This window comes from Silene latifolia, chromosome 1 (genome assembly GCF_048544455.1).
Source record: "Silene latifolia isolate original U9 population chromosome 1, ASM4854445v1, whole genome shotgun sequence".
NCBI lineage: Eukaryota > Viridiplantae > Streptophyta > Magnoliopsida > Caryophyllales > Caryophyllaceae > Silene > Silene latifolia.
Window position 1 is genome coordinate 115931945 of NC_133526.1, and position 11794 is coordinate 115943738.

Sequence of the window (11794 nt, forward strand, 5' to 3'; positions counted from 1 at the left end):
CCAATTTGGGGAGATGCCTAGTGAAGACCCTCATTCTCATATGGAGAGTTTTTGTGACTATTATGATGCGATTTCTCAAATCGGAGTGACTGAAGACCAAATTCGATGGGTCTTATTTCCTTTTTCTTTGATTGGTACCGCGAAACAATGGCTAAAGAGCCTTGATAAGGCTACTCTTGGTATTTACTCTTGGAAGAAATTGGCACTTGCTTTCTACAAAAAATTCTATCCTCCGGAAAAGACTAACATGCTAAGAACCCAAATTACGCGGTTCAAACAAAGGGACGAAGAATCTTTGTATGAAGCTTGGGAGCGATTCAAAGGAACTTGTCGCTCATGTCCTCATCATGGACTTAGCGAGTGGTTCTTGGTACAACAATTTTGGAATGGTCTTTATGAAGACTCCCGAAACATTCTCAACATGGGATCAAATGGTATGTTCACCGAAGTTGATGATAATCAAATGGCGGTCCATAACTCACAATATAGTAGACCTCGGAAGGCTACTAGAGGAGGAAAGCATGAAGTGGACTCTATTACTCAATTGGGTGCTCAACTTAGTGCTCATATTGATACCATTAATTTGAAGTTTGAGAAGGCTATGGCTAAACTTGAAGAAGCCTCCAAATCACCTAAGCAACATGTTAATGCCATGGTGGCATCTTCATCAATTCCAAGTGGAATATGTGAGAGTTGTGGAACTTTGGGACATGACCAAAGTGAATGTAGGGGAACAAGTGAACAAGTGAATGCTTTCTAAGCATACAAGAGTGGTACCCCTTATTCTAACTATTACAATGAAAACACCAAATTCAATCCCAACCTCTCATACAAAAGCCAAAATGTTCAAAACCCTTAACCAACATACACCCCACCTCCAATGAGAAACCAAAATCAAAGACCCTTTTACAACCAAAACCAAGTTTACCAAAATCCAACTCCATACACTCAATCAAATGACCAAGGTTTTGATGTTCAAAAAGCGGTCCTCCAAATGCAAAAGAACCAACAAGAGTTTTTCACTCAAATGCAAAAGGATAGCCAAGCAAAAGACATCACCATTAACAACATTGGTCGGACTCACGATGGAGGTTTAGTTTTCAGTACTTGTCGTTAGGAGCACCTAGACCAAAACACAATTTATAACTTCACCAACAACTCTACAATTAGTAAAGAGGCAAGTAAAGGTCGGATCCCAAGGGACGGGAATTGAGATGAGATTTCTATTGCAACTAGTGGTGTCTAAGGGTGTCACAATTGGGGTTTGAATAGAAGATCACTAAACTAAATAGCAATGAAAGTAAACAAGCAAGATGAATTAAAAGGGATGTAAACAATTGATAAAAGGCACTAGGGTGTCATGGGGTCATAGGGGATTCATGGGAATTGATCATACAAACATATTCTCAAGTCATAAGCAAGCAATTATTGTTGTGATGGATCGAGTTGGTTTATATCTTACAATCCTAGGAAAGTTTGGGTCCCGGAGCCGAATCGATTAGATTGTACAACACCTACAAGTCGACTTAATCTTCCCTACTCAACAACATGCATGGTCTAATGAGACTCGAGTTGGTTTATGTCTTACAAGTCTCATTGAAAAGATAGGTGATGGGTAAAAAATGTAAGGATTCATAGGCTCGCATTTCATCAAACATAACATGTGCATGAGTTGAGATCACAACAAGCAAGCAAATAAACTATGAAAGCATATTAATTTAAGCATGAATCATTCCCCATGTTGGTTTCCCCTATTACCCATTAACCCTAGCTAAGGAAACTACTCACTCATTATCATGTTGAACATGCTAGCAAGGTTGTCAATCATACCAACAAAGTGAAACATGATGAATAAATGAAAGTGATTAACAATAATTAAAAAGGGATTAAGAGAATTATACCTACTAATGATTCCAATAATAAAGCAAAGAATAAAAGAAGTACTTGATGCTTGATTGAGAGGTTGTCAATCTCCCAATAATAACCCAAATAATCTTCAATTACCCAAAATAAAGGATGAACAAGAGAGAGATTAAGGAAATAAAACTTGTATTAAAACTTGATTAAATGTTGATTACAAGATTAAAGAGAGATTTGATTGATATTAACTACACTAAAGATTGCTAAGAAGAACATCCTCTTCTAATTAAACTAATGGGGTATTTATAGTGGGGATTAGGTGCATGAATTAGGGTTAACTAAGATCTTAAATGACGATTAAGTCCCTTGTTGAGGAATCGCCGGTCTCTTTAGGGAGACTCCGGTCTCTAGGGAGACTCTGGTCTCTAGGGAGACTCCGGTCTCTAGAAAAAGATGTGCATCCTTTCTTGAAGCTTGAAGAAGACGAAATGGGACTGTCTGGGAATTCGGGCGTCTTTAGCACGGGACGGGCGGATTTTGCAGCTTCTGCCCGGGGGTCCAGCTGGGAAAGACGGGCGTCTTCTGGAGCTTTTGCCCTGGCGTCTTGTGGAAGAAGACGCTCGGATTGTGGGGTGAAGACGGGCGTCTTCTAGGCAATCTGCACGGGTTGTCAGGCAGTCTTGTTCCTTCTTCTTTTCTTCCCTTTTCTTCATAAAATCCTTGACGATTTCCTCAAGGATGCAAGGATCTTTTCTCATCATTGCCCATCTACTATAGTATGTACAAAGGCCTTCTAATCTTGTCTCTCCTTAATGCTTGGTCATTGAATTCAATCAATTTAGCCTCATTTTGCCATGAAAATGCAAGGTTTGCACTCCATTCCTACAAAGGATACAAAACCTCAAAGAATATGCAAAACAAAGAACTAAAGACAATAAATGACCCAAATATGCACTAAAAAGCATGGGAACAAGGCTAATTCGGGGACTAAATATGCTCTAATTATGGTCACATCAAATATCCCCAAACCGAACCTTTGCTCGTCCCGAGTAAAGAGGTGACAAAGACTAGGACCATTATTTAATATAACCTAATAACATAGCCGATATGAGACAATTAGCGGGTCTCACTCCGCCCCTTCAACTCACAACAAGACAATTATGAGGTAGGATGCCTTCTTGCAAGGCAAGGTGGGTCTTGCCAAAATGGCGACACATCCAAACATTAAGCACACAAAACAAGTAATGGATGCATCTACAAAAGAATAGCCACTTTCCTCATCTAAGTGGCGGAAATTATCTACAAGGGAAGTAATTCAAGGGTACACATTCCTTCATAGATGCAATTTCTTCAAACTACTAAGCCTAGAAGGATACCAATAAATCACCTCCAAGTTGTGTCAAGCTAGGATACCTTTGTCCTCAATCGTTAAATGCTTTTGTCAAGAGTAGACTCCCTATGGTGTTAGAAACACTGGAGGATCGCGGAATTCCCCCTCTTGCCTAGACAAGAAGAAGGGTCGTCCCCTCTCTACCATGCACAAAAATGGATACGATGGATAAAGGGATCGATAGATATTTGAGTTTCACTTTGGGAGTTTGCTTTGTTGTTTTTCCCCCCAATTTCTTGTGGCATATAACATTTGAGAACACTTTCTTTTGCCATTTCTTTTGATTTTTGGCATTTCAATACTTAACAACTTTTCAACTTTTTGCATTTCTTTCTTTGAACGTTTTCAAAGTCACCCCATATGTAGTGAGGGTGCCTTATATTTGAAGCTTTAGGAGTCTATTTTTGCTTCTCTTTTCATTTGATGCATTTTTGCAAACTCTCTTTCACTTTTCATTTCATTGAACTCAAATTGATTTCTTTTTGTGCCCATTCCCTTTGATGACAAAATGTGGTAGAACATGGATGATGGATACATGGTTTCAAGGGTCACCTTGGAATAAACGGTAGCCAAGGAGTTATCACACCACAAGGTACTCTTGACTAGGCCTGAATCCATGGGTCAAAGGATACCAGCATGACACATCCTAAGGTGTTTTACAAGTATTCTAACAAGCAAAGTTTTAAGAAGAAAAAGCATCTACTAGGGCCTATATACACTTGTCAAGCTTCCCAAGTAGACGGTTTCGCAAAATGTTTCTAACATGCAACTACATGCCATGATGCAACTAGCATATAAACATCCTAATGCAAATGATTCTACCAACTAATATGACATATAAACTAAATGCAAGTCCTAAGTTCACATTGTTATACCGCATCAATCAAAATAAAGCCACATAGTCATTAACATAAAGAGGAAAAAGGAGATTGGAAAGATCATACCATGCGGTCTTCAATATCCTCATGTCTCGGATGTGGCATAGTCGATCAATGTGAACAAGGATAAAACAAACACAATATATACAACAATATATACAAGACTACACTACAAAGGAAATGAACTTGTTTTTGGTTTTTCAAATTTTTATGGTTTTTCAAATTTTTGGATTTTTTTGGATTTTGGAATTAAAGTTAAGTTAGAATTCCCCATCCCCACACTAATATGGGCATTGTCCTCAATGGCCAAAATGATGGGAAATCATGCAAGCATGATGCATGAATTCTACACTAAATGCAAGCTATACTAATCTACACTACATGATGCATGGGCTTTTGTTTATGACGGAGAGCGTAATTTAGATTACCTCCCGTTGCGTATACATGTACTTCCCCCGACCGAGATAGACATTATTTCTAATGTCCTAAAGTTGGGGTAGTTCATGCACACAAGATGCAATGCATGTGTGGACAAGGCCCTCGGGAACTGCGTCCGCGGGATCCACACTAGGCATTATCGACTCGAGGTTCTTTCGAATCGAATTAAGACAAATTAGAATCGCCACCAAGTTTTTTGGGAACTTGGAACCGTTCAAGTCAACTTTACACCTTTCATCAAAAAGCATAAAGCCAATCGACTACGAGTGATTAAAGATAAAGACTTGTAACCTATATCACTCGATTTGAATGACTCTCGTAATCCAATGGTATTTAGACGGATCCACAAACCATAGATCTTGAGTAAGGGGTGAGGGTACGTGTTAGGAAGCCCATAAGGACACCTAACCCCGCCCATCGATAACGGCCTCTACTAAGTCAAGTGTCGGATTTCAAACAAGGTCATAGCTACTACGATATATGATATGCAATCATTGTTTTAAAACCCTAACATGTGACAACAATTTCTATGTCGTTTTAGATGCAACTAAACTAACTTTGTCAAAGTTGTAATTTAGCATGTAGGTGGATTGATCTAACAACATATAAACGAAACAAACAAGGCTTGATGGGAATGGGGGAGCCGTTGGGATCCACCCTATTATAACCCAGGCATTTCATGCCGACACAACGATAAATTAAAGATACAACTCGATCTAAATACAATTGCTATACACAAAACCGTACACGACGCATTACACGGCCATTCGGCCTAGGAAAACGTGCACAAAGGGGTGGCCCACGGCTTACATGACTCGCGGCCTTGGGTCACTCCTCGTAATGCGTGCTTTCGCTTAATCTTATCGAATTAGACATTGGGTCACGCACCAAAGCATGCATTAGCATAAATCGGGCCATGTTGCTTTAAACAACATGCGATTTACTACGCTCTTACATGCATTGGGACACAACCATCTAACCAAACAAGACTTAAGGTTTTTTGAAAGAGGTTTTGACTCGATAAAAGAAAACTAACTTGAAAATTACAAACAAACTACCAAACACGACTCGATAAATAAAGTAATTACAAGATACGAAATAACGAGATAAAGATGAGAAAATAACGAGAAAAGGGACTACAAGGACACGGCCAAACACGGCCTACACGATCTAGCATACCCTAATCCTTAGGTTAGATTCATTAGGTTAGATAGATGATTGCGAAACGGGATAGGAAACAAGTTAGAAAACGAGTTAGAAACAACGTTGATCGATTGAGATACGTCACGCCAAGGTGCATTCTATACGGCCTAAAGGGGTCAAATTAGGTCAAATTCGCTAATTAATTTAACTCATCGAGTGTTAATAAGAAGGTGCTAATCACGCACTCTTATACTAGCGAGAAATTAGGTGAAAGAGAGAGATGCATTCAATTAGGTTATAGAATTATCAGTTGATTTTTAAAGCTACGTCGATGTACCCTAAAGTGTCTAATTAGGTTATTAAATTGATCTAATGTCATCTAAACGAGTTATATGTTAACAATCAGAGGTCAAACTAACATGTAAATGGTCCAGGGGTAGGTCAAATCACACGAGAGAAGAGAGGGGTCAAAAGCGAAGAGCGAAGTCAGAATTTGTTTTATTAATGCCCTACCTAGAACACGAGGATATGTAAATGAGACGGGGGTGTACGACCGACTGATGTAGCGGTTTCTTTCCAATCTCAAGTCAACGCGGGTGTTCATGGTGGTACTTTAACTCATACTCGGACTAAACTAGTTTCATAGTTAATAAGAACAATCGATAAACAAAAACGATAAACAAACAAAAATGAACTATAAAAAACAAACATAAAAAAACAAAATAAAAGGGAGAAAGAGGAGGATTTGATGCACCCTCAACCTACATGTGTCGTTGACACCGTCTTGGGTCGTAATCGATCGTAGATTTTATCTCGAGAGGCCGTCGTCGACGAAGGAACAAAGCAAACAACACGTTTTTTGCAAATCTGGACAGCAACTTTCAAACTGCGATTTCTCTCTCGTTTCACGGTGAAAATTCGATTTAAAAGACGTTTTGAAAACTAGAAAGAGAGGAGAACAGTGATCGTAAAACAATCCCTGTTCGTTTTGAGTTATTGGGCACGAAAAACGAGCACAAACAGAACTGGACAGACAGGAAAAAGCCGCGAAAACAGAGTGTATAACACTCTGTTTTTCGAGCGAATTCGTGTGCTCTCAAGGGCAATTTGGCTCGTAAATCTTTGTCTAATGTGTAGACGGATGTTGTATGGTTAATTAGGAACAAGAAACTCGAATTTTGATGGAGGTTTGAAGGGAGAACGAAAGGTTTCAAAGAAGACACACAAACTGATTCTCTGTTTGTATGTCGGTTTTGTCTAGGGTTTTTGGGAGGCAATTAGGGTTTGTTTCTGAAGTTTAAAGCTTGTAAGTGAAGGTAGTATGTATGGAGAACTTAGAGCAATGAATGTATGGTGAAGGGGGGGTATTTATAAGGAGTTAAAGTAGGGTAAAAGGGGGGAGAGGCAGACGGGCTCGGTTTGCACATAGCTGCTGTCCAGCAGCTTTTGTGAGGGTTTGAGAGGCTTTGTGACGGGTTTTCTTAGTGGTTAAGGTAAGGTAATATGGGTAGGATACTAGGGTATGGGTTAGGGTTAATGGGGACGGGTTTTGGTGGTGTTTGGAGCGGGTTTTGGGCTCGGGATTTAGCACGCAAAACAGGGGGGCTGCTCGTGTTTTTGCGGGCTGTTGGGGGGTGTTTGGGACGGGATTTGGGCCTTGGTTATGGGGTTCGAACTGGGGTTGGATGGGTAGAGGCCTAGGTTGGTTAGTGTACTCGAGATTCGTGCCAACTTGTAAAGAAAACGGGCTCAAAAACCGAGCTATAATCGAGCTCCAAAACACGTGTTTAAAACAAGTTTTCGATTTTTAAATCGATTTTTCAAATCGATTAACACATTAAAATCAATGATTTTTCAAATCAAAAATATTCATAAAATGATTTTTGAAATCAATTATTTATTTTATTTTCAATAAAATAAACTTTGAGAAAATAAATTCAAAATAAAATAAAATAAATTGAATTCACCTAAAAAAAGCTTTAATTTAAATATCATTTAAATTAATAAAATACTCCGTCGACAACGCTCATTCTACATCGTAAAACGAACCCAAATAACGACAAATGACAACTAAACAAATACATGTGTCCTATCATCATCGGGTGTTTGTCGGGTTCTCTATAAATTCCAATATCGACGGATATGGGTATCTACAGAGCCCCCACTTTGACTGAGGCTTGGACAAGGCGAAAGTCAAAGTATACCCTAGGTCCCTCTCGACCTGAGGATTCTTTGGGTCGTTTATAGTCCATTAGACTTGCGTATATAAGCTCGCCAGCCACAAGAAGAGATCATACCTGACACTTCGTTGGGGATTGACTCTTGCTTCTGTTGTGTCAAATTATCATCGTTGGTCGTCGACCCATAAAATTGCATATATGGTGGATTGAGCATTATCCTTAGGCGCCTACGTATCCGTTCCTGACGGAATCAAACCCGCGTCGTAGTTCGGCAACTGCTGACACATGCCCAAAGTTTATCATCTGCTGGCGTATGTCCAAAACTCATCATCTGCCGACATTTGCCCAAAATTTATCATCTGCTGGCACTTGTCCGAATGGGACGGGACCTTCCAAGGAGGTTGCCGCCGCTTTCATCATTTGCTTTCAGCTACGGAATTCTTCCATCTCATACTCTTGTATTGAATTGAATTCTTGGTGGATATCTTCCTTTACGTCTTGATGATGGTCTCTGAAGCCTACGGCTTCAGAGCCCCCAGTTTGCGATGGCTCTAAAGTCGAAGACTTTAGAGCCCCCAGTTGAAGCATATCCTGCTATATTTGAAACATAAAAACGTACTAGCAATAATCATCACATAAGCACATTTGGATCATCGATCTTAAAATTAGATCATTTAAAAGATTGGGTCATCGACCCGAAGTTTAAATTTAACATCACTTGGAATGTTGGGCCATCGATCCTTCAAAAATTGAATTTGAAAATTTTGAATGATTGGGCCATCGACCCGAAAAGATTCTACTACTTGGATCATCTATCCACAATTCGCAAAAAGTTTTTGGAATTTTGAAATTTTGAAATTTTTGAAATCGAACCTTGATGGGTGAGCATGAAATACGACACAGACACTGTGTATGACCTGTAAACAACGTGGGCGTAGCCCGCTACCGTAAAACAAAAAAAGAAAATAAAACCCTAAGTGTGCACGGGCTTTAATTCAAATATGGACTTGCTGGGGGTAGAAATGTAAATTGGCCACTCTGGTGCCAAAAGATGCGAAGAATGAGCGAAAATCCGACGCATCGTGCTAAAAACTTGTGTGAACCGGGGCGGGTCTAAGAGGCGCGCGACCCGAGGCCCACACAGCAAAAAAAACGCCACCCTAGGGGTGTCACCCTAGGTGTTTCCTTCCCTTATACTTTCTATATATAAGGAAGAGTTGCACTGCAAAATTTATTCTGCTTTCCCAAACTGGTGCAAACGACATAGATCATTATGAATAATTTAGTGAGTGCTATGCGAGCATGGGAGACAGACTTCACTGTTGTAGAAAGACAAGAATTAAAGACCGCTCAACTGGCGCAATTACTTCCCTTACGCCAGATCCGCCTTCAACCTGCTTTGCTAGAACACTGCCTTAGCTATTGGGATCCTCGTAACCATGTCTTCGCTTTTCCTGAGGGGGAGATCTGCCCGTTACCGGAAGAGTTTTCTGCCCTGTGAGGATGAGATGCTGAGGCCATGCCGGCTATACCAAAATTTCATTCGGGGTGGCGTAGAATATATCTAGACTGTCTTGGCCTCTCTAGGACGGAGTCTGAGGAGATAGTTACTGGTGACGAAGTCAACCTTCTTGCTATTCATCGGAAGTTTTGCATTTTGCGAAACAGTACTTCACTGCCAACGTACTGCCGCAGGGCATTTGGATTGATCATGTTACATCTTTATGTCTTCGAAGGTAGGATGAACAAGACAACTTGCGTAGGACAAGCGAAGCTCATGTCTATTGTGTCTCAGATGGAGACGGGACATAACCCTTCCTGGATTATTCTCGCTGAAACCATAAGGGGTTTAGATGCTAAGAAAATGAACCTTGGTGCTGATTGGTCGGGATGCTCCCGTCTATTGCAGGTAACAAAATCTATCCTCTTGATTTCGCGTTCTTGATTTTCACCACAATTCTTGTGTTATTGTCACGATTTATCTATATTTTGCCACGATTTCTGCCACAATTCTGTGTTTCTGCCCCGATTTTGCTGTATTCTGCCACGATTTTGTTGCATTCTGCCACGATTTTGCTGTATTCTGCCACGATTTTGCTTCATTCTCTTTTTTTTTCCGTTTTTTTTTCTTTTCTTTTTTTTTTCGTTCATTTTTTTTCTTTTTTTTTCTTTTTTTTTTTCGTTCGTTTTTTTTCTTTTTTTTTTCTTCACGTTTTTTTTTTCTCGTTTTTTTTTCAGGTGTGGCTTTGTGAGAGATTTTGGCACTTTGCCCCGCCGCGTGAGCCAAACTCGTACCTCGCACGTATGCTGACTATGCGTGCTAAGCGGTATGAATACGAGCATCAAAATGACCTTGCTTATTGGCGAAACAAGATGACAGAAGGAGGAGGTCGCCCTCTTTGCTGGTTTATGCCTTGGCTTCGCCTCAAGTCTTTTACTATCCTTCCGGAAGATGATAAGACTAGACGTTTGCAATTGTTGGGTTTGGAAAGGTCTATACACATTTACCCCGACCGCGTCTTGCGTCAGATGGGTCGTAGACAAGTAATTCCCGAGTGTTAGGCTGTTCTGGGACGAGCAAGAGAGCTACATCCCTCTATGTGTGATGACTGACTCGAAAGATGGCACCAAAGGCGTCTTTGGTACGTATCTGCGCGCCCTCAGACTACCTGGGTGTCCCCGTCCTACACTAAGTGGCTTAAAGAGAAGACTGAATCAGGTAAGGACTTGTGTCGGAAGGATGAGCTTGTCGACATCAGATATTATGACAAAGGCCGAAGCAGTCGCGACTTCTTCGTTAACGATCTTTCGTCTGCATCTGGACCTGAAACTAAGACTGAGAAGACTCCTAAGACTAACTCACAGGCGACAGGTGTGTGGAAACGGTTGGGTTCAAAGGCACACTCGGGCTCAGCCTTGGAAGGAAGACTTGGTCCTCGCTTGAGTGTAAAAGATAGGCTGGGCCCTCGGGAGGAAATGATGATCCCTCCTAAGAAGCGCGCTAGACAGAACGCAACTACCCCTCCTCCGCAGGAGCCTTGGTCACGTGACCCAAAAGGTAAAGGGAAAAGGAAGATGTAGGAGCCTTCGACTCCAAACTATTAGTTAATACTACTACTTATTATTTGTTGCTGGCTGTTTTTCTTTTTTTTTTTCGAAGGCTGTAATGGGCATCGCCCGATTTTAATAAGACTTACTATTTATTAAAATTCCCAGTTTCTGCATAAAATTTCATTTTATTAAAGGAAGGGTCAGTTGTACTCTTATAAAGAGCTGCCTACGTATCTGTTATCAACAGAATCAAACCGGGTTCGTAGTTCCACAAAATAAATGCGCTGCAAACATCAGTTTATAACGCACAAAAAGCAGCGAAGCAAAAGTGCCGCGGCCTAGACTCGCTCACGAGCACTGCAATTCAAAATTTCATTTCACGACATTGAGAATGAGTTCTAAGGATAGTATTTCTTCAGTTGATCCAAATTCGTCGGATTTGCAAAGTCGTTTCCATCTAGATCTGTTAGTTTGACTGCGCCTCCCGATAATATTTTCTTTACCAGGTAAGGACCAGCCCAGTTCGGCTTGAATTTTCCCCTCGGTTCGATTGGTAGTAAAGCGCGGACAGACTTTAGGACCAAATCCCCATCCTTTATTCCTCGAGGCTTCACCTTCTTGTTAAATGCCCTTTGTATCCTTTTCTGATAGAGTTGAACATGGTGTAGCGCATTTAACCGTCGCTCGTCGAGCATGACCAAAGAATCATACCTGGCCTGCAGCCAATCAGCTTCAGGTACCTGACTTTCTAATAGGATTCTCAAAGAAGGTACCTCTAATTCGATAGGCTGAACTGCTTCCATCCCATATGTCAAATAAAACGGAGTTGCTCCAGTGGCTGTGCGAATAGACAT

General features: G+C 40.7%; 1 non-coding gene across 1 annotated transcript; it reads right to left on the reverse strand.

Moving 5' to 3' along the window:
- Nucleotides 1-247: 247 nt before the first annotated feature.
- On the reverse strand, nt 248-354 carry LOC141619032 (small nucleolar RNA R71). The gene has a single exon (XR_012531572.1). It is a non-coding gene; the product is annotated as a small nucleolar RNA R71 (small nucleolar RNA).
- Nucleotides 355-11794: the final 11440 nt, after the last annotated feature.